This window comes from Antechinus flavipes, chromosome 4 (genome assembly GCF_016432865.1).
Source record: "Antechinus flavipes isolate AdamAnt ecotype Samford, QLD, Australia chromosome 4, AdamAnt_v2, whole genome shotgun sequence".
In the NCBI taxonomy this organism is placed as follows: Eukaryota; Metazoa; Chordata; class Mammalia; order Dasyuromorphia; family Dasyuridae; genus Antechinus; species Antechinus flavipes.
Window position 1 is genome coordinate 379,138,331 of NC_067401.1, and position 6,000 is coordinate 379,144,330.

Genomic DNA, 6,000 nt, shown 5'->3' on the forward strand with positions numbered 1-6,000 from the left:
ACAACAGCCTTGTGAGGCAGGTGTTACAGGTGTTATTATATCTATTTTATGGGGGGCGGGGAATTGAAGCTCTGAGAAATTAGGTGGCTCAAGCACAGTAACAGAGTTAGCAAATAACTGTGGCAGAATCCAAACCTAGGACCACCATGACCCTCTTAATCTATTGCTCCATGTTGTGAGATAGTCGATGGACAGTTTTCATTGAAGGAGATTCAGAAAGATACATTGTAACACAATAAGGAATAATAGTAGGGATCATGGAGATCCAGCCTTTATTGCAGTATCTTCTAGGATCTTTGCTTCCATTATTCATTTAGAAACTGTAGATAGGAGCTCCTCAACCAGCCAAGAAGTCAGGTTGTTCAGTGTCAAAATGAGAGGTAGCTAAGAATGCTGTGCCTCATGAAGGGGACATACAATCTAAGATCTAATTCTAGATCTGCCTCTCATTCTGGGGAGAAAGGAAGAAAAACACTCACTGGAGTAATGGGGAACAAAGAAATGCATTTCACTGCATCAATATCTTCTCTCTCTCTTTCTCTTTTTCTTTCTCCCTCTTCCTCTCCTCCTCTCTTCCTCCTTTTGTCTTTCTCTCTCATCTCTCTATGTATGTCTCTTTCTCTTTCTCTTTCTCTGTGTCTGTGTCTGTGTGTGTCTATCTCTCTGATTCTGTCTCTCTGTTTCTCCTTCCCTCTCTGTCTCTCTCTATGCCCTCCTTTGTTTCCCTCTTCATTTCTCTCTGCATGTCTGCTCTCTCTGTCTCTCTCTGTTTCTCTGTATGTGTGTCTGTCTATGTCTCTCTGTTTCTCCCCCTATTTCTCTCTCTTCTCACTCTGTTTTCCTCTCCATTTCTCTCTGCATGTCTGCTCTCTCTGTCTCTCTCTGTTTCTCTGTATGTGTGTCTGTCTATGTCTCTCTGTTTCTCCCCCTATTTCTCTCTCTTCTCACTCTGTTTTCCTCTCCATTTCTCTCTGCATGTCTGCTCTCTCTGTCTCTCTCTGTTTCTCTGTATGTGTGTCTGTCTATGTCTCTCTGTTTCTCCCCCTATTTCTCTCTCTTCTCACTCTGTTTTCCTCTCCATTTCTCTCTGCATGTCTGCTCTCTCTGCCTCTTTCTGTGTGTATCTTTGTCTCTCCCACTTCTATCTCTGTTCTTCATTCTCTTTCTCTTTGACATTTGCCTATGCTGAAGGAGATGGGAAAACCTGGAGGAAGAAGCCAAGAAGTAGAAATTGAATGTCGTTTCCATTCTTACAATGGAAAGAGTCTTTTCATTCTGATCCTCTCTCCCTAGAGAGAAAAAAAATACCAAAACTCCCTCTGCCCTGTGTTAAGTGCCAAGTAAAGAGACCTTTAGTTGGGGTGTTAGGAAGGCAACATTCTTTTCAAGGAGACTCATGAAAGTGTAGGGGCTGCTTAGGCATTATGTTTGCCTATGGTACCATACTCAATTTGGGGGAGGGGCACCTCTAGTCCTACCTGCACCTCTTTCAGATGCTGGAACAGTTCTTTGGGGAAAAACTATAAATAATCATAGCAAACCCAAAGAGCCCAATTCATTGTCTCTTGTACTAGGGCTTCCTTACATGGAGCTCAGTGCCTATGATTTTTTCTGCCACTTAACTGTGATTAGCTGGAAGCAATCTGCTTAAAGTTTAAACGTCAACTTATCACTTTGTTAACTGTGCATTCGTTTTCAAGGGGATGGTTAACTTTAATTGGAATGGGGGATTGAATAATATGGCAACAGGTTCTGTGACATGTGGAAGCCAGAAGGGAAGAGAAAGCCCTTCACCATCAGATGCTATAATGGGATGGGAAGGAGCTAACTAAAACACTGGGAACTGCTTTTTGCTGGCAATTACCCAAAGGTAGATTGTAGGGGACTCTCCTTTGTAAATTCCTGTGATAGATAGTGCTGAGATCAGCCTATTCACAAGGGAGGGAAAAAGGCCTAGAAGTGCCACATCCTCAGTCCCATAGAAGACTGTCTCAGGTCAGTCTTTCTCATAACAGGATAAATTACAAAATCATAGAATCTGGTTGGAAAGAAACTCAGAAGCAATCCACTCTAACCTGTATCTTCACAAGAAATGCTTCTATAACAGAACTTACAAGTAGTCATTCAACCTTTCCTTAAAAGACCTTCAAAGCATTCCATACCACTTCTACATAATTCTAATTGGTAGGAAGTTTTTGCAAAGTGCTTTGCAAAGTGACCTGCATGTAAATACTTATATAAATCTTAAATACTGTTGTTGTTGTTGTTGTTGTTGTTGTTGCTTTCCTTGTATCAAGCCCACATGTGTACATATGCAACATTCAGCTGCTCTTTCTAGCTCTGTCTTCTGGAGGCAAGCACAACCAATATATTCCTTCTATCACGTGGACAACCCATAAAGTCCTCTATTTGACATTTAAAGCCCTTCACAACTTGGCCCCAACACACCTTTTCAGCCTTATTACACATTATTCTCCTTCATAAAATCCATAGTTCAGCCAAAATGACCTCTTTACTGTTCTTCACAAATGACACTGTGCTTTTGCAGCAGCTGTCCCTTGGGCCTGAAATAATGGCCTCCTCATCTCTACCTCCTAGAATCTCTGGTCTTTTTTCTGTTTCATGTTCTACATGATAATTTTTCCCATCTTTAAAGCTTCTGGTGGACTACCCACAAAATCACCTTATATCTATATATATATCTATAATATAGAAATAGGTAGATAAGAAACAGGTAGATACATAGATAGATAGATAGATGAGTGATAGACAGAAACAGAGAAAGAGAAAAACAGAGATGAGAGATATAGATGAATAGATGGATGATAGATTGATAGAATGATAGATAGATGAAAGAAATAAATCTGTACATGTGTGCATGCATACACACACACATCTATCTGTATCTACCTATCAGTCTATCTACCTACTTACCTATGTGAATCCTCGTCCAAAATATAAGCTTCTTGAGGGAGGAAAGTGTTTTATTTTTGTCCTTGTATCACTCACCTAGAATAAAGTTGACTGTTGGTTCTTGGTTGATTGATACAAAGGGACTCAGAGATCAGGAAGGAAAAACTTGTTCATTGGTGATGACTAGAGTCCCTTGCATCTCTGGGATTCTTTGGCTCTATAACACTAGAGTATATTTCATCATCCTACCTTCTCATTTTCAGATGAGGAAACTGGGGAAGGGGGGTGGTAAGAAAGAATAAGAGAGAGAATTGTCCAAAGTCCCATAATGACAGATCCAGGATGAGAACCCAGGTCCAGTGGTCTTGCTATTCTCTCACTCTATAAACTTCCTTCCCAGGGTATTCTTGCCTAATATTCTTATCTTAAGAATGGTTTACATCCTACTGCTAAGGTGAGTATTGAAAAGAGGGTGATGCTAACGGAATAAATTTGTATGCAGGACACATTTTTGAGTTTAATCTGCATTAATAACACTTTCTTTATGCTAAACAATCAACAAAACAATAAATCCAAACTCAATCTGTAGCTAATAGAGGTATAAATCCTCACATTAGAGTTTTGAAAGGCAGAGATCATAAGAGCATAAATTTGGACTTGTAAAGGGCCTAAGAGGAAATCTAGTCCTTTTATCAATTAGGAAATTGAGGTCCAGAGAGGGTACATAATTTCTCCAAAGATATCAATGTTAAGGCTAGGATTTGAACCTATGACTTCAAATTCAGCATGGTTTCCAATCAATGCTACATACGACCTCCTAGAGGGGATACATTCAAGCATGGAGTTTAGCTTGTGCAAATGAACAGTGGGACCACATAGACTCCCATCATGTCTGGCACTTCTCAGAGCATAAGATAATAGTACTTCATTGAATATTTATTAACTGGCTAGCTACCATTCAGAAATAATTTTGTTCATTTTGCTCTCCCTTTATAATGCCTACTCACATAAAAGATCCACATGGCCTTTCATAAATTATTCTGATCTTTACCAGAGCCCTGCTCTTCCCCTCTGGGCTTTGGCCCATCACCCAACTCCATACATATGATTAACATTGGCGACCTGGAGAGCACCAGCACCACACTGACTGTTTGGGGTTTCACCAGATAAAGCATTCCTAAATGGAGCATCACCCACTGGGGAAGGAGCAGCTGCCAGAGATAACTGTGCTTTTCAGATGTCAGCAGGTCTGGGGCTCTGTTCCTCCTTATTCACTGGCCCAAGGACACAGAATTATATTACAGTAGCCTTACACCCTGCAGAGCTGAGAGCTTTACCTGGTTAATCTGAAAGACTAGAAAAGACAAAAGGTATAGAGTTCCCTTCTGAGCTCCTCTCTCACCCCCAAGATTGTTTTTGTCTTCCCCATCCCCTACTCTGGTCCAGTACTTTCTTGCCTGAGTCTCAGCTGAAGACTGGATCTTTCTGCTCTTCCTTCAGGTAATCAACCCAGCTGGGAATACATGAGGCCTTCACAGAGAGAGGGATTTACTGTTTGTTGTTAGACTATTAACAAGCACAGGCTGTTAATGCTCTCTGATTGATTTCTAGATGTCTTTCCTTCTGGGCTGTTAAGAACTCCCTTTGCTGTGGAGGCCAGACTTGGGAAACAAAGTGCTTCATCACAGCAGCTGCTAGAAAAGCCAGAGGAATTTGTGAAGTGAATGCACGGTGGATTTGAATATGGAGCAAGACTTGTACAACAGTCTTCTAAATCATATCTTCCAAAGTATATCCACTGGCTTAGGGATGATGAGCTGTGTACTCATGGATTCTAAAAGTTAAGAGGGACTGCCACCATAAACATAATAATTATGTCTATTATTATTAATAATAATAAATTAGATGAATAATTTATTAAGATGTTTTATCTTAATAAAGCAGCTAAGTGGCCCAATGAGTAGATCTCTGGCCTTAGAGGCAGGAAGAACCAAGTTTGAATCTTGTCTTAGACACTACTAGGTGTGTGACCACAGTCAAGTGACTTACCCTCTTTCAGATTCAGTTTCATCATTTATAAAATTGTTGTGAACATAAAATGATAATCCATATATGTATATATAGAGAGAGAAAACAGAGATAGAGTGTGAGACAGAGAAAACGACAGAGACAGCTATTAAAGATCTATATAGATTCCAACTATTATTATTAAGCATTTACTTTGTTCCAGGAATTGTGCTAAGCACTTGCAATACAAATACAAGCAAGTAAAGCCTGACCTCAAGGCGCTTACATTAATGAAGTATAAAAAACTCATGGAAAGGTACAAAAAAAGGGGAGAGGGGAAATAGGAGAATAGTCAGAAGTTGATGCAGGAATAATCTGGGGACCTGGGCCTGGACAAGATAAGATAAAAACTTCCCTATCAATAAGGAAGATAGCACACATAAAATAGGTACATAAATTTTATTGTTATTCATCCTTCATTTTCAAAGAGAGCCAAAAAATCACAGGATGATATTTTAACATGCACATGAATTGTATTTAAGTGAAGTTGAGTTGCAGTTATCAATCTCACTGTCTCTTCTAGAGTCATTGAAGTCCAATGGCAAGACAAAAGCAATGACCCAGAATGCAATGGATGATGTTGATATCTTCCACGTCTGACCAAGTTCTAAGTGCTCCACGGTCCCTATTGCAGTTGATAAATGGAACAAATTGTTCTCATCAGCCCACTCTGCCAGAGCATGTCTTCCTACATTTTGGATAGACATCCTCCAGTTTGACATCCTTCAAATACCCTCAACCTGATTTTGTTTGTTGGTTAAGATAGTTTTACCAATGTGTGGCTGTTGTGCATGCTGAAACTCCTTGAAGCCACAGGTGAACATAAAAAATGAATTAACATCCCTGAAATGATGACTCTGTAAGGCCTCATACCAGAGGTGCTAGTCCTTTCTCAATACCCCATGGGATTATATTTTATATACAAATTATAAAGAAGGTAATTTTAGAGTGAAAGGCATTTGATGCTGTGGAAACCAGGAAAATACTCCTGAAGAAAGTATCATATGAATAGAACATTGA